Below are 18,428 nucleotides of genomic sequence, written 5' to 3'. Positions count from 1 at the left end.
AAGCATACAGCATACATTAAGAATTATGAATATGTTGGGCCAGAGTGGTAGTACAGTGGGTAGGGCATTTGCCTTGCATGCGTTGACCCAGGTTTGATCTCTAGCATCCCATATAGTACCCTCAAGCACTGCCAGGATAACTCCAAAGTGTAGAACCAGAAATAACCTCTGAGCATCACTGGAGTATGGCCCAAAAACCAACCCCCCTCCACCAAAAAATGCATTATGGACATGTTTATAAAAATTTGACCCCTCAACTATCATCTTAGTAACATACTGTTTCAAGCACTGAAGAATAATAAACACTAAGTCCTAAAACTCAACACTTCACTTATACAACTAAGGATATGTGTGAAATTACCCAAATATAACTAGTATGAAAAAAAAAATCTCGACAAATATTTCATCATCAAAGTGAGTTTCCAGAATAAAACCACTATTAAACTGTCTCCACTCCCTTTCAGAAACTTGGAATTTCTTCTCAAGGCTTAATATGGGAATGAGAACATCCATTTGTAATATAACTGTAAAGAACAGGAATAAAATAGTACAATTTCTAGAAAATGCATCACTGATTAACATTTTGTGAACTCCAAATAGCTCAAGCTATTTCCAAACCTGTTCTCTTACTGAGGAAGAATTCTCAAAACTGTCAGAACCTGAAACTCTGTGAGAGCTCTTTCAGTGCAGACATGAATCGGCCTGTCATCTGTCTCCATGGAACCCAAAATACCAGTACTGCTTGGTCTAGAACACAGGCAAACAGCACAGCCAAGATTGTCCTCAGAGGACCACAGAGGGCCTGTGCTCCAATATGACCAAATAAAGATATGGACCAATGTCCCAGATACGCTGTTCCTTTGCCAAAATGTCTCAATCTTCCAAACAGCCACTTCAAAACTGTTCGCTAAAGTAAAATTTATCTGGAAGAATAAAATAATTGTTCCAGGCGTTCTAAACGTAATAGCTAAAAAAAAAAAAATTCAGAAATAAAAAAAAAAAAGCCACATATGCCTACATTCAGTGTACCCATGACTTATACAGTAAAGTTAATGCCATACAACACACCTAATATAATACGTTTTGCTTACTATAATTGGATCAGAGGTACTGTGACTACAAAGGAGTAGTATATATAAATTGATCCCTAGACCCTTTCCTTCTGGAGAAATTCTCTTCTTATTCTCTTTGTCTTATCTCCCACTTCTCTAAATAGGGAAGGTGGCAGGAGGTGGATCAGGATAGGGCAGAAAGATCCTTACAGGCTGGAGATGGAGCAATGTGCTGGGGGACATGCTTTGCACATTGAGGACTCTGGCTGAATCCTCAATACTTCAGGATCCTCCAAGCCCTGATGAGAGAGAATCTTTAACACCTCCAGATGTAGACAAACCAACCAAACAAACAAAAAACCCTGAATAAACCATAAAAACATCATTGGGCTGGAGAGATAGCAGAGCGAGTAGGGTGCTTGCCTTGCATGCTGCCAAACTGGGTTCAATCCTCAGCATCCCATATGGTCCCTGAGGCCTGCCAGGAGCAGTTAAGAATCCACACAGCAGCATGCAAAGTAAGCACCTGAACCTGGATACTATCTCACTTTATTTTTGACTAGAAGTCTTTTCTTTTGTAATTGTTCTTCATTTGTGTATATGGCTCATTTTAGAGCTTAGAAACCCAAACCAAGTCTCTCATCTCCAAGGAAGAACACTTTCCTGACTGCCTCAATGTTCTCCTTCCTTAAGCTGCACTCACTCTCAGCTGTCTTACTGATGTTACAATTAAATTATAATGCCCTTAAAAGCAGGGTTCATATTGCTAATACAATGTTAGGGGCACCTGCCTACACACTACCAACCTGATTGATTTCCAGCATCTCTTATGGTCCCCTGTACACTGCCACAATTTTCTGCTTGGGGAATCTAGGTTTTCTTTCTTTCCTTTTTTGTTTGTTTGTTTGTTTTTGGGTCACATCCTGTGACCCTCAGGAGTTACTCCTGGTTCTGCGCTCAGAAATCACTCCTGGGGGCCGGAGAGATAGCATAGGGGCGTTTGCCTTGCAAGCAACCAATCCAGGACCTAAGGTGGTTGGGTTCGAATCCCGGCATCCCATATGGTTTCCCCCCCCCCCCCCCCCCGTGCCTGCCAGGAGGTATTTCTGAGCAGATAGCCAGGAGTAACCCCTGAGCACCACCGGATGTGGTCCAAAAACGAGGGGAGGGGGGAGGGGAAGGGGAGGGAAGGGGAGAGAGGAGAGAAGAAATCACTCCTGGCCCGGGATCTAAGTTTTCTTTTTTTTTTTTTTTTTTTTTTTTTAATTTTTTTTTTATTTAAACACCTTGATTACATACATGATTGTGTTTGGGTTTCAGTCATAAAAGGAACACCACCCATCACCAGTGCAACATTCCCATCACCCAAGTCCCAAATCACCCTCCTCCCCACCCAACCCCCGCCTGTACCCTAAACAGGCTCTACATTTCCCTCATACATTCTCAATCTAAGTTTTCAATTAGAGAAATTTGTTATCCTCTAAGCACTTAAATTATTTCATAGAAATGTTCATATTCTTGGGGCCAGAGCAGTGGCACAAGCAGTAAGGCATCTGCCTTGACCGCACTAGCCTAGGACAAACTTCTCTTCAATCCCTCAGGGTCCCATAAGGTCCCTCAAGCCAGGAGGGATTTCTGAGCACATAGCCAGGAGTAGCCCTTGAGCGTCACCATGGTCCCCAGAGCACCCGGAACTAAAATCCTCAGCACAGAGCCAAGACCGAGCTTGAGCAATGCTTAGTTGCCACCTCCTTCCCACCTAGCCTAAGGCCAAGGACCTGCATGCAACCAAACTATCAGAAACAAAGCCCAGATAAGAAAGACCTGGCCAGAAGCAGAAGGGTATATCACCCAGGACTGTGATACACATACCCTGGCAAGCATGTGTGCAACCACTGCAACCTGATGTGTGACACCCAGAAAAAAACAGAACCAAAAATGTGTAAGCAAGTGTGAACCCCTGCATGTCTGCCTCCCTCCCTTGTAATAACAACAAAGGAAAAGGAAGAAGGAAAAAAATAAAACAATTTATAAATCATTTCATAGACTTAAAGTACCAGAACTTAAGATCCCAAATTAGGTAATGTTATCTAATTTAGTCATTGATTTATATAAATAAGACAGTGGCCTTTGAGGCAGTACCCATAAGTATTTAATGATTTATCTTTTAAATATTGAAAACACAAAGAGTTACACTAATCCTAAATTAAAATTCAATACAATTTCTTTCCTAGAATCAACATTCTTCTAAACGTTCAGCAGGGATCAGCAGGGATGACACAAAATATTTAATTATAAAAAAAGGAAAACAGGGGCCAAAGAGATAGCACAGCAGTAGGACGTTTGCCTTAGAAGGGCAGTGGTTTAAATCCCAGCATCCCATATGGTCCCCTGAGCCTGCCAGGAGCGATTTCTGAGTGCAGAGCCAGGAGTAACCCCTGAGCACTTCCGGGTGTGACCCAAAAACCAAAAAAAAAAAAACTTTTTTATCTGAGGTTAAATCATTTTTGACTTAAAGCTTTTTTAAAAGGGGGTTCTGTTTTTGTTTTGTTTTGTTTGGAGACCACACAGTGCTCAGGGTTACTCCTGACTCTGCATATGGCCTGAGCATTGACTGCCATCTCCATCCCAACGCTCCCAAGGCAATTAGACTGCAACCAAACTATCACCAGCAAAGCCCAGACATGAGAGCCCCAACCAGAAGCAGAAACCCAGGCTCTGCATTCAGGAATCATTCATGGTGCTCAGGCGACCATATTGGATGTCAGAGATGAACCCGGGTCTGTGGCTTGCAAGACCATAAATGAGTTTGAAAATTCTTAGATAAGGAATGACAAATCCCACATTGAACAGCATATAGATCCTCGCACCTATCGTCTCACAATCTCAGGTCTTTGTTTACCCCATGTACAAAACAGATCAACATCAGCCACCTTTGACATCATCATGGAATATAAGAAACAAGGAATAAATAATTAAATGTTGAGAAATCCTTGAAAGTCTGTTATACAATACTACATTCTGACTTATTTGAAGATAATTTATGAAGAAACTAATTCTTCTAAATTTCTAAGAGATTGTAAGCTGTGAGTGTTCCCTTTTGTTTCTGAATACATGAGATCAAAGAGGCAGTAGGCATTAATAAACATGTAAAAATTAAAGCTGTGTCCAAATTTTTTTGTGCCTAGAAATTTTTTGTTTGGGGCCCTCACCCATTGGCTCAGGTGTCCCTCCTGGGGAACCACATGGTATGGCGGAATCTAACCCTTGTTGGCTACATACAAGGCAAATGTCCTACCTGTTGTGCTATCACTCCCAGCCCTTGAGAGTAGCACCATCACTGGTAATCCAAGTCTAGAACAAGAAACGAAATCAAGTCCTAGATAGGAGTGGGGACTAGTATAGAAGATAAAGGCATGTCTTGCACATAGCCAAGCCCAGTTCAATCTACAACACACATGACCCCATGAACACCACCCCCGAATGATCCTTGAGGCCAGAGCCAGGAATAAGCCCTGAGCACAACTTATTCCTGTAATCCCAAACCAAAACAAAACCCTGCTGTTATAGGTAGAGGCAGAACTACAGTTACACTGCACAGTAACTGCTCTATCCAACAATAGAACAAACATTTACCCGTGGCCCAAAGTGACCACAGATGTCAAGGGACAAAAAGATGCCAAGGTATGTCAACTTTTCCCCTGTGTGCTCCCCATTTCCCACACCTATTAGCACAATAACAGATCTCACCAATACACCCACTTTCACCACACTCAAACTCCCTGTCCGGAATATAGAAATTAAGAATCTCAATACTGGGCCTGGAGAGAGAGCACAGCAGCGTTTGCCTTGCAAGCAGCCAATCTAAAGTGGTTGGTTCGAATCCCGGTGTCCCATATGGTCCCCTGTGCCTGCCAGGAGCTACTTCTGCTATTTCTGAGCAGACAGCCAGGAGTAACCCCTGAGCACGAACGGGTATGGCCCAAAAACCAAAAAAAAACAAAAACAAAAAACAACAACAACAACAAAAAAAAAACCAACAACAACAAAAAAAGAATCTCAATACTAAAGCCACTGTAATATCTGCAGGAAAGCAAAGGAAGTTAACAGTTGAGTATACAGAATGATTCTGCAGTCAGCCATTGCAAACATCAAGATGGAATTTCTCAAAGGAAGTGATATGTCATCAGAGGCCACTTAAAGAATCCAAACCGAAGATAACACAATAGTTATGATTACAAAACTTGAATTTTGAGAACAGCTGCAAAAACACACAAGTACTTCACCTAAGAAACTGTGAACAGTGAAAATTTCATGAAAAATCTGAAACAATTCTACATATAAAATTCACACTGAAAATAAATTAAATCATATAGAGCAGGGGTCTCAAACTCGAGGGTCGTTTGCGGCCCTCCATACAACATTTTGTGGCCCTGCCCTAGAGGAATCTTTTTTTGTTTTGGTTTGGTTTAGTTGTTTGGGTCACATCCCCCAATGTTCAAGGCTTACTACTGACTTTGCACTCAAGGATCACCCCGACTTTGCCTCCTGCGGTCCCCAGGTAAATTGAGTTTGAGACCCCTGATATAGAGATTATCAAGAGATTATAATAAGGGCCAGAGCAATAGCACAGTAATAGCAGTCAACCCTAGAAGGACCCCTAAATCAATTCCCGGCATCCCATATGGTCCCCCGAGCCTACCAGGAGCGATTTCTGAGCAGAGCCAGGTGTAACCCCAGAGCGCCACTGTGACCAAAACAAACAAACAAACAAACAAAAAAGATCTAATGATAAAACTATCAATGATTCAACTTGAAAGAGAAGAAATGTAAAAAAAATGTCAACAAGAGAAACACTGTACTGCTTACAAATAAATAGCAGCATAATTAATGTAACAGAAGGTAAAGTTTAAAGATAAGAGAAGGGAGTAGAAACCATATTCAAAAAAGTAAAATACCTGAGAATTTCCAAAAAGTAAGCAAAAACCTGGAGATGAAGCCCAGAAAGTTGAAGAGAACACCCAAGATTTTAACCCAAAACTCCAGACCTCCCTAAAGGACTGAATCCAGAAGAAATAGAGACCAAAAAAAATATTTTTTTTTAAAGAGCTTGCTAAACCTTCTGCTAGTGCTTTAATTAGTTCATTGGTGATTCAATAATTTTATTGATATTTATTATTATTATTATATATTAAAAATATACTCACTACTGAACTTTTTCTTCTTTCTCTTCCATCTCTTTAGTCTTTCTTTTTTTTTAAAAACTTTGCTTTTTGGTCATCTTGAAACGTATTATGGTCAGTTATGTCAACTATGTGATGCATTTTATTTAAATAAATTTAATTAAAAGAAAAAGAAGTTAGACAGTATTTGAAAGAAAGGAAATGGCTCAAAGGATGGAGCACATGTTTTTTGTGAGGGAACCCTGGGAGTGCTGGAATGCAATCTTATCTTATTGGAATCCCAGGTTTGGTCCCAGGCATTACAGAAATAACTCCACAGCACTGTAGCTGAAGTAGCACCTAAGCACCATTAGGTGTGGCCCAAAGTCATCATAATAACAAGAAGCCCAATATCAGATGGCCATGTCATTGAATTCTACAGAACTTTCAAAGATTCCATTCTATTCAAACTAGGCCCAATGTCCAAAGCAAAGCAAGTGGAACATTCTCAAGTATATAGTCAGTATCACCCTAATTCGCACAGCAGAGGACGGACATCAAGCGTGCACGCACGCACGCGCGCACACACACACACACACACACACACACACACACACCCCAAACTGTAGACCATTATCTTCGATGAATATACACACAAAATACTTAACTTTGGCAAATCAAATCCAACCACATCATGAAAATCACTCAACATAACCAAGAGACATTTATACCAAGGACTGAAGGCTCAACATTTACAGATCAATATGCCACAACAACAAAAACAACAACAAAACCCTGTATAATCTTATCAAGAGATGGTGATGATTAGATGATGAGAGAGAGAGAGAGAGAGAGAGAGAGAGAGAGAGAGAGAGAGAGAGAGAGAGAGAGGAGATGGTGATGATTTACTATCCATTTATGATTAAAATAAAGTTCAACAAATTTGGGGTAGAGGGAATGCATCTCAACGTTAAAAAGTCACATACAATAAACCTATAGCAAATGCCATACACTAAGCTGAAAACTGAAAAGCTCTCCCCTTAAGATCTGGAGCTATTCAAGGTTGGCCATTCACTAGTACTCTTCAATATCATTTCTGAAGTCCCAGTTGTAGTAATTAGGAAGGGGATAGAAAAGGAATCCAAACTGAAAGGTAAATCTTATCACTATTTGCAGCTTACTTTATGGAACTCATTAATTCCAGTGATTTTGGGGTTACACCTGGCTCTGCTCAGAAATTGCTCCTGGTAGGCTCTGGGGACCATATGGGATGCCGGGAATTGATTTAGGGGTCCAAAAACAATCAATACATATAAATCACTTGCATCTCTATAGATGAGTTGAAGAAAAAACAATCCCATTTATAATTGCAAAAACAATAAATGCCTAGGAGTAAAACTAACAAGGAGTGGAAGACTTTACACCAGAAAACTGTAAGACATTTCCAAAAGAAATAAAACAAGACAAAGAAGTGGAAAGAAAGTCTGTTGTCATGGATTGGAAGAACAAATATTCAACACAATCTACAGTCAGGTTAGGTCACTCCTGGGCGAAGGAGTGACGATATTCTATGCTAAGGATTAAACCAGAATCATCAGTCTTACCCTCTATCGGCTCTATAGCCTCAATGACATTTTTCAAGAAAAGTGAACAAGCCAAAGAGCAGAAAGTAGAGAAGAGTCTACTATGAAAGGGACATGCATGGTACCCCTTCATGAGAGATATGAGAGCTATGAGAGGGGGGAGAGAGGGAGAAGGAGAGGGAGAGAGAGAGAGAGAGAGGGAGAGGGGGGAGGGGGAGAGAGAGAGAGAGAGAGAGAGAGAGAGAGAGAGAGAGAGAGAGAGAGAGAGAGAGAGAGAGAGAGAGAGAGAAGAGGGATACAGACAGAGGGAAGGAAAGCAGGCGGAAGTAGGTATTAGGGAGGGTGAGAGAGAAACTGTTGACATTTGTGGTGAGAAATGTGCACTGGTGAAAGTTGTTAACCATTACACGACTGTAACTCAATCATGAACCACTTTATCTGTGGACACAAAAACTAGTATTAACAGCCTTGTAACCATGGTATTTAAATTAAAAAAAATTTTTTTAAGCAAGCAATTCTAAGATTTGTGTGAAACTACAAAACTCCCTGATAAGCCTATGTTAAGCACCCTGACATCAATCTATTGTTCTAACAAAGACAGTATGGTATTGGAACAAAAACAGAAAAGACCAATGAACTAGAACAGAGAAGCCAGGAAAAAAAAATACATAATGGTAAAATAAAGAAAACCTGCCCAAGAAATAAATGTTGGGAAAACTGAAGTCAACATGAAAAACAAAAACAGGGGCCGGGAAGGTGGCGCTAGAGGTAAGGTGTCTGCCTTACAAGTGCTAGCCAAGGATCGGACCGCGGTGGACCGCGGTTCGATCCCCCAGCGTCCCATATGGTCCTCCCAAGCCAGGGGCGATTTCTGAGCACATAGCCAGGAGTAACCCCTGAGCGTCAAACAGGTGTGGCCCAAAAACCAAAAAAAAAGAGAAAAAGAAAAACAAAAACAGGGTAAATCAGAATTTAAAATTTAGAAAACATGTATTGGGGGGAGCACGCAGAAATAATAGTGGCCAACCAATACAAGAATTCAATCTCCAGATGCCCATAGGATTCCCCAAGTACCACAAGGAGTAAATCCTAAATGCAGAGCCAGGAGTAAGCCCTGAGCATCAACAACTATAGCCCCCCCCCCAAAAAAAAACCCAGCAAACAAAAACAACAACACAAAAAAAACATAAAAGAAAGCAATAACACAGGACCCCAAATTTTAGCAAACAGTGGAGACTTTTTCACAATAACAATATACAAAAGACAAAAAAAAAAAAAGACACCTAGCAATTGGGAGATTTCCACAAGACTCTACAATATGCAAAATACATACAGCATTCACTCAACTTCATCAAAAATAAATTTTGGGGGAATATGAGGGGCCACATTAGGTGGTGCTTGCAAAAGTGAGTCTGACTCCCTGCTCAGAGAGTGGAATTAGGGGTAGTTAGACACATGCAAGACAAGTGCCCTACCTCTCTGTACTATCTTCTCTGGTCCTAAAATTGGTAATATTTTTTTAAATACAGCTCCATTTAAAACTGGGCAAAAGACCATTAGACAGAAAAATCCTTCTCCAAAGAGAATACACCAGGGTCTCAAACTTGCGGCCTGCAGGCCGTTTGCGGCCCTCCGTACAAAATTTTGTGGCCTGGGGCCGGCCTTCAAATATCGCAGTATTTGTGATTATTCGATAAAAATTGCTTTAGTAAAAAAAAATAATCGCATTAAACATTCGCATACCCCGAGCAGTTCCGTTCGGGGTATGCAAATGTTTAATGTGATTATTTGCAATTTTTTTCTTACTAATGCAGTTTTTGTTTTTGTTTTTGTTTCTTGCGAATATTCTGTAAGCGAAATCCCTGATGCGGGCCTGCCTCACCCTGACTTTGCCTCCTGCAGCCTGCAGGTAAATTGAGTTTGAGACCACTGGAATACATGGATGGGCCATAGACAAATGGAAAATATTTTTGACATGCCTTATTAGAAAAATGCCAATCAAAACCAAAATGAGATGATCATCTCATACCAGTAAGAATGACCATCATAAGACAAGTTTCAGTCAAGACATGAGGAAGGGAGGTAGGAACAAATAGTTCAATAGCTTTTTGTTTTGTTTTGTTTTTGTTTGTTTTTGGGCCATACCCGGCAGCACTCAGGGGTTACTCCTGGCTCTATGCTCAGAAATCGCTCCTGGCAGGCTCGGGGGAACCATATATAGGATGCTGGGATTCGAACCACCATCCTTCGGCAAATGCACTACCTCCTCCGGCTATCTCTCCGGCCCCAGTTCAAAAGCTTAATGCATGTTCTGCATTACAAGAGGCCCAGGTTCCATCCCCAGCACACATGGTGCTTAGAACACTGCCAGCACCGAGCTTGTACATATCCCACAGCACAAAGCACTGCAAGCATCCAATTTACTGACAGGAATCTGAGGCTTAACTTACTATCTGGTATTCTTTTCCCATCCAAACATCATCACAAATGCCAAACAGGAAAGTACTTGGTCATCTTGACTTCAAATCTCCACTCTCCCACATGCAAGACAATCTTAGCAGCCTAGCAGTACTATGGGTAATTCTGGGCAACACCAAATGTGTTCTGAATACAACAGAAAAGGGTGTGTTGCACGCTAGCAAGCTTAATAGTAACTAAAGATGAACGAATGTCACAACCAAAACGTGTGTCTCAACTAAAAGCACCGTCACCCACAGTTGAGTACATATGCAAGCACCCCAAATTACGGAGGCAAACCCTGGTGAGCACTGCATTCAAGTGTCCAAGGACCACTATCACAGCTGACAATGTTTGAGCCCCATAGCCAGATGATATCCTCCATCACTCAACACCATAAACAAGGGGAGAAACTCCTGTGGAAATTTAAAGATAAGATGGAAGAACTATATCAAAGATAAAGAACGCTTTAAAAAAATTAGCTACAAACATCATCAAACACTTGTCCATAACTTTTTCTCACCATACAGATACTTTGTTTATTATGGTATAATAAACATATTACCAGAGTGTTAACAGAGCAGACAGGGTATTTATTTGCTTTACATGTTGCTGACTCATGTTCAACACCACAGCATCCTATATGGTCCCATGTGCCCTGTCAGGTGTAAGCCCTGAGCACCACTGGGTATGACGACAAGCCCCTACAAAAGAAACCCATGCCTTGTGTATATGAATGGTAATAGTCTGCTAAAATCTGTACATCATACATTATTCAATCCTTCTTGACTCTCCAAAACTGAATCCAGGGAACCATGGTTTCTTGGCCATCTCTGAACAGAGATAAGAACACTTCAGAATTCCCCTACATTTCCTATCTAAGTGCTGTTTAAGTCCAATAGTCTGATCAGGGCTGGTAGAAAATATAAGGGTTAAGACACTTGCTGTGCATGCAGCCACCTCCAGTAAAAAATTTGATTCTTGATCGCACAAGATGCCACCCCTAGACTGACAACATGCTGGATACAGATAGCCTGGAGTGACACCAATCCCCACCCCTGTTCCCTCACACTGCGGCAGAGGCTTCCAACAACAGGGGAATTAAAAAAAAAAAAAAAAAAAAACTTTTTAAAACTTTTTTTTTTTTTTTTGGTTTTTGGGCCACACCCGGAGGTGCTCAGGGGTTACTCCTGGCTATCTTCTCAGAAGTATCTCCTGGCAGGCATGGGGGACCATATGGGACGGCAGGATTCGAACCAACCACCTGCTTAAACATCCTTCGGTCCATGAAGTTTATTGGCTATTTATAGTTATTAGAAGAAATGGAATAAAAGGTGTTAGCGGCTATGGGCACTGCAATGGCAGGTGCAGATCCTAAGTGCAGTAGAACAGGTGAAAAATATGTTTTGGGCTCCAGAATTCTGCCACAGAGCCAGTTAGGAGAAAGAAAGAGCTGCTATGTTTGTAGCACCCAAGGCCTGTTCCAGATCCTAGGACTGGAACATTTTTTTAGCATCAAGTGATCAAATATTCTTTTTTTGGCGGGGGGTGGGGGGTGGGGGCACACCCTGTGGCACTCAGGGGTTACTCCTGGCTATGTGCTCAGAAATCGCTCCTGGCTTAGGGGATCATGTGGAACGCAGGGCGATGGAACCACAGCCCGGTCTGTACTAGGTCAGCCGCATGCAAGGCAAATGTCTTACTACTGAGCCACCACTCCAGCCCAATTTATTAAATATTCTACCTCCAGGCTTCTAAAGCCATTTGGGGGGGGGGTTTGGTTTTTGGGTCACACTCGGCAGTGCTCAGGAGTTACTCAAATCACTCCTGGCAGGCTCAGGATGGGATGCCGGGATTCGGACCACTGACCTTCTGCATGAAAGGCCTTACCTCCATGTTATCTCTCCGGCCCTTCTAGAGCCATTAAAAAAAAAAATCTATTACTATTACAGTGCTACTTAGTCAATCATGTTTATGGATATTTCCCTTTCTACTTATGTTAATATAAGAAGCATGAATGCCATAGAAAATACCTGCTTTCATCCATCCGTTATCAATAAATGACTATGGTCTTCCTTAAATCATTTTCAAAATAAAAAAATTTTTAATTTATCGTATGTGTGTGTGTATATATATTTGGGTTTTGAGGGCCACAACCAGTGGCACTCAGGTGTTACTCTTGACTCTGTGCTCAGAAATCACTCCTGGAAGGCTCAGGGGACTGTATGGAAAACTGGGATTGAACCCAGGTTGGCCACATGGAAAGCAAAAACGCTACCTGCTATACTATCACCTTGGCCTCAAATTTTTAATTAATTTTTATTCATTAATTTTATACTCTTCAAGCAATGTAAAAACAAAAGTAATAGAAAAAGGTGACAGAAATCAATCGTAATTTTTACATGTTGTTACAGAAATCTAACTTAATTTAGAACTTCAAAGTCAGGCAACTCTGGCAATATTATTTAAACTTTTGTGCGATAACTTCTGCCTATTAAACTGTCATGAAATCAAAGAAGGCAATGAGACTGAAGGCATGAGTCAGTGGAGAAATGAATGCCTCCCCAAAACTGTCAGTGGCTCACCCAGACTGGGTTCCTGGCCATAAGTCTCTACATATAGAGAATAAAAGGTGAATTGAAGCTATCATGAGGGACAATAAAACTTGAAACAACAGTTCCCACAAGACTGAAACTACCTGGAAGAGAGTATTCAACCTACAGTGATCTATTTACATAAATTTATTTCACAAATTCAATAATCATTCTTAGCAACATATATACAAGTGTTAAATAATCAACCTCTGGAACTCTTGTTTAGGTTTAAAAGGAAAGACCTGAAAAAACTCTTCTCCAAAGAAAATCATACAAATGAAATGAATCGAGGGCACACGGAAAAAAAGCTCTACCATTTAATTAGGGAACTTTTAAGTCAAAACCACAAAAATAACTGATAACCTCGTATTCCTGACTGGAGTCTTCATCAAAACATTGGAAACAAGCATTGGCAGGAATGTGAGGAGGCCAGAAAGATAATGCAGGGTGTAAAGAATTTGCCCGGGACGGAGTATGGGCGCAGCACCAACACCATCCTGGACCACGAGGAGTGACACTCAAGCATGGAGGACCTGAACAATGCCAGGTGTGGCCCAAAACCCAGTGAGGAGGGAAAAAAAGGAATATGGAGAAACAGTAAAACCTACAGTGTTGGTGGCAAAGTAAATGGATACATGGGGGTTCGGGGGGTGGAAGAGGAGAAAAAGATTCCTAAGCTCAAGCAGTATTACATGTAAGCATTTACCTAGAGAACATAAAAACATGAATTTAGAAATCTATTTGCACACACACACCCACCCCATGTTGTTATCAGCATTAGTTCGATAGCTAAACAGAGTCTAACTAACCTAAATGCTCACTACAAGATGACTGGCATACAGACTGAATGTGGTTGTGGTATTGATGGTCCACTGGTTTGAAAGATAAAACTGTGCCTGGGAACAAAAGGGACAGATCCTGAGGTGACTATGCTAAGTGAAATAAGGAAATGAGAGACAATCAGGGAAAGGGGTTTCAGTCTTGTGTGAAGAAATAAAGTAAAATGGAAAAAAAAAAAAATTGCTTGACTCAGTCAAAACCAGAGTTGAGACCAGAGGGGAAAAAAGGAGTAGAGGACCAGTAGAGCCGGATGGGAAAGCACTAAACTTTGGTGATGAAAGCATTGGAACCTATATACATCTGGAGGTATTATTAGACTCTGTCTCTGAAATTCTAGAATATATTGTAATGTATCAACTGAGGGGGGCTGTGTCGTTCAAGTGAGAGGCTCATGCTTTGCACATAGTATCTGATCTGGTTCCCCAGCACTGCATGTTCCTTCTCCCCAACACAACCAGGTGCGGCTACAGGCTATATGCCCCCCTCCCCATTTAAAATATGCCCTGGCAGCTTACTTCTAATTTGTAACAGCTAGTCACTGTGCTTCTTGATCAGAAAATGACTAGATGCAACAATCTGTAACTTTAAATTTCTTACCTCATTCTCCCACTCCTTGTTAAGAGGCAAGTTATTTGGGAGAAGAAAACCAGCATTCATTTACTATGATATAGCAACCTGCCTTCCATCTGCGTCCCCTGTAATACCTCCATTTGTTTAAAAGAAAGATAAACTGTTCTTTAAAAAGGATTGGAGCTCTGTTTCTAAACAGGACATCCTCGTTGATTGGGAGTTAACCAAATGTAAATTGTCATTTTTCATGATTTTCTGTTGAAACCAAATTCTTCCCATAAAACTGTAGGCTGACTCTGAAGAAGTTCCTTCTAAAACAATGGAAAAGTACTCTAAAAGACAAAATGTCTGACACAGAGACACAGAAAAGACCTATAATTTGGCACTTAAGAATAGTAAAAGCTCAAAAAAAATGGTAAAGCTCCTCCAATAAAAGCTCTCTCTGGGGCATGAGACTGGGGGGGTGGGGGGCTGGAGAAGAGGGTGCAAGGTAACATGTAAAAGCACAATTACAGAACCAAGAAGAGCCAAGGAGACCATACAGGGACTAGTGCGGAGTTGATCCTAGTTCAAATCAGATCCCTAGTAACTCCTATGGATACCCCCAAGCACCACTAGGGGTCATTCCTGAGTACCTCTCGTTGTAGCTCAAATCCCACTCCACTCTCCATCCCTCCAATGAAGGGCCAAAGACAAAAAAAGAAGCCTGAGAGTTGAGAAAGTTGTTTCAAGGCATCATCAAAACAAGGGGCAGAAGTCTGAAAGGAAAGATAATGGAAGTGATTCATGATTTCTAACAAATTGAAAAACACCATGAAGTTTATCTTCCTAATTTTCCCTCCCTTACTCCTTTCCTCTGGTTCTCAATTAAGTGTAACAGAGCATTTTACAAAATACTCATAACAGAAAGTAATCGTAGAAAAATCTGAGAAAGTAGATTATTTGCTCTAATAGCTGCTTCCCTTGAAGAATTTACCATTCTCAAGGACTCCTGAGTGAACAAAGAATAAAATGTGACAAATTCCCCCCGCCCCTACTCTAAGCTTGGCCTCAACTTCAAGTCAATGCGATGAACAGAAAGGCTGACCAGTGTTCAGTGGCCTAGCATGTGCCCAACAGTTGTGAAGCCCGGGACCCAACCCCAGCACCTGGTGGATGCAGAAAGGTTCCTTCTATAAATACGGCTTCTCGTGGTGTAGAATTGGGGGGGGGGGGGGTGTTTTGGTTTTGAGGCACACCCAACGGGCCTTACTCCTGTGTCTATGCTCAGAAATTACTTTTTCTTTTTTGGTTTTGGGGTCACACCCTGCAGCATTCAGGGGTTACTCCTAGCTCTATGCTCAGAAATTGCTCTTGGCAGGCTCAGGGGACCTTATGGGATGCCGGGATTCGAACCACCATCCTTCTGCATACAAGGCAAATGCCTTACCTCCAAGCTATATCTCCGGTCCCAAGAATTACTTCTGATGATGGTCAGAGGACCAAATGGGAGGCCAGTGACTGAACCCGGTCAGTCAAGTTCAAGACAAATGTAAATACTGTACTATCACCGTACCTGCTGTATCACCACTCCAGCCCCACTCTCACATGGCTAATTGGATGCTGAGAATAAATGAAAGGGTATACAAAGTAGTATGATACTTCAAAAACATACAACCACACACACTTTATATAAATATAGATATAATTCAATCCTATAATAAACTAGGTTCTGAGGCCAAAGTGATAATTTGCCTTTCACAAGGTTCATCCAGGTTTGATCCCCAGCATACCATATGGTCCCCCAAGACTGCCAGGAGTAATTCCTGAGCACAGAACCGTAAGCAAGCCCCAAGCATCTCTGAGTGTGCCCCCAGAAAAAGTTTTTCTAAAAATTATAACAACTACAAAACTAGAAAAACTAGAGCCCATATCTGGACCTTGAATGTGAAGTGACTATAAACTAAAGTAAAAGGGCTCTAAGTCAGGATATCCAGGCACCAGAGCGTGGATAAAGTGCTAGTCTATATTAAATGCAATTGACCCAGGTTTCATCCCCAGCACCATATATGGTTCTCCGAGCCTTGCCAGAAGTGATCCAAGATCGCAGTGATTCAGGAGTAAGCAAGCCCTGGACACAGCACAGTATGGCTCGCGAAACTAAATTTAAAAATTAAAATAAAAACATTTTAATCATGACTCCTACCCATTTCTACCCCATTTATGTGGGTAGAAATACAATTTCTATACATGACTCACGTCTAATCAGTTTCCATAAGCCACTCCACTCAGACTGCTGCTTCCATCTCAAAACTGAGAATTAAGGTAAGCTCAACTAATTTTGAAAGGCAATATAGTAAAGAAGGGACAGAATGGGAAAGGAGTTTTACTAGGGCTGAAAACAGTGGGAGAGCGGAACCCATGGCCAAGGCAGGAAGGACAACACTACAGACCAAACACTGAGCTCACAGCACTGAGCAAGCTCCTGCTGTCTCCCATCAAGCAAATCCTGCTCAGATGCAAGCTGTCCCTCCTGTGGTCCTCAATGAACAACAAATGTAAACCAAACCATCAGTCTGTGCCTTAAACTTAAACACTGAAGTGCTGCAGCAATTTGTACGGGAGAGAGGAGCAGGTTTCATGCTGCAGTTACATGGGCAAAGGAAATGCACACTGGATGTAACTGTAGTGAGTGAAAACTACCAAAAATTCAAGTAACTTCACTAGGAAAGAAGTTACTTGAATTTTAGCTTAATGAAAAACTGATTTCCTTTAATTGGTGATTATTAAATTAATTCATAAAATTAACTGTGCAGACATGAGCTAAAACCTAAAAGCAAGCCTGCTTCACTTCTGAATTCAGCACATCTCATTTTTAATGCTTTTTCAAGCCTGACCTCCTCAAAGAGCAACTATATTCTTACAGACCAAATGAGTGCTTAATGACTAAAATTCAGATTTCCAAGGCATGAAAACAAAATTTAATTCAGAGACTTTAGAAAGCTCCTGTTTATATCAGGGAGCTATCCATAATTCATCATCTAGCAAGGAATGTAATCAGAAATGAAGTGTGTGACAGTTGTATTAACAGTATTGTTTAAAGTTCCCAAATAAATACTGCATATGTTTAAAAAAATAAGGTAGATCTACATGGCTGCTATAGAAAGTGGTCTAAGTCGGGGGCTGAGAAAGCCTACAATGAATATGCAGTTCTGTACACTGACACAAATTAAAGGGGTTGGCTTCGAGGGCAAGGGAGCGGCAGTGCCAGAGACAGAAGCCAAGACACCTCAGATATGCAAGGTTTAAAACAGAAACAGGCAGGAGATAGTACAAGGGGTAAGGAGCTTGACTTGCACAACAGGGCTGACACTGGTTTGATCTGAGGCACCACATATATTCATGGGCACTGTCAGGAGTGATCCCCGAACACAGCCAGAAACAACCCTGGAAGCCTGCCAGGTGTGGCCTCAAAACAACAGAAACAAAATAGTCTGAACTATTTTCTTGTTAAAAGTGTAATAGAATTATGATTGTTACATAATTTCTTATTTCACATACTAACCTCAAAAAAATGGAGTAAAAGTTTAAAATCACTACAAGCAAAAGACCATAAAATCAGTGTTGAGCAGTAATACAAAATAAGACCTTGCCTTTATATGCAACTGACCCTGTTCAACCCATCACCCCTTAAGGTTCTTCCTCTGAGTCTATCAGGAGTGGTCGAGTACAGAGCCAGAAATAAGCCCTGTGTACCAACAAATGTGGCCTAGAAAGCAAATAAACATAAAATCATTTTTTATAAAATCGTTTTTCAAAAAACCCACAAAATCTGTATCTTATGAAAAAGCAACATCACTACTTATGAAACAGCAACAGATAAAATCTTTTAATTAAGGTTCAGTAAGACTCCAAACATTACAAGTTATTTTAAGAGTATCACTGTGGGGCCGGGAAGGTGGCGCTAGAGGTAAGGTGTCTGCCTTGCAAGCGCTAGCGTAGGACGGACCTTGGTTCGATCCCCCGGCGTCCCATATGGTCCCCCCAAGCCAGGGGTTATTTCTGAGCGCATAGCCAGGAGTAACCCCTGAGCGTCAAATGGGTGTGGCCCAAAAACCAAAAAAAAAGAAAAAGAAAAAAAGAGTATCACACTGGGCCCGGAGAGATAGCACAGCGGAGTTTGCCTTGCAA

General features: G+C 41.3%; 2 protein-coding genes across 4 annotated transcripts in view; one reads left to right on the top strand and one right to left on the bottom strand.

The window, feature by feature from the left end:
* Window positions 1–13,866, top strand: part of GTF2E2 (general transcription factor IIE subunit 2) — a 188,033-nt gene extending 174,167 nt beyond the window's left edge. The window contains exon 8 of the transcript XR_007494883.1: window positions 13,848–13,866. The gene's annotated coding sequence lies outside the window, so the exon portion shown is untranslated. The remainder of the gene's footprint in view (window positions 1–13,847) is intronic.
* Window positions 1–18,428, bottom strand: part of RBPMS (RNA binding protein, mRNA processing factor) — a 191,057-nt gene that overhangs the window by 108,712 nt on the left and 63,917 nt on the right. The window lies entirely within an intron of this gene.

The sequence above is a fragment of the Suncus etruscus genome, chromosome 4, assembly GCF_024139225.1.
Source record: "Suncus etruscus isolate mSunEtr1 chromosome 4, mSunEtr1.pri.cur, whole genome shotgun sequence".
NCBI lineage: Eukaryota > Metazoa > Chordata > Mammalia > Eulipotyphla > Soricidae > Suncus > Suncus etruscus.
This window is presented reverse-complemented; position numbering and strand designations above follow the sequence as displayed.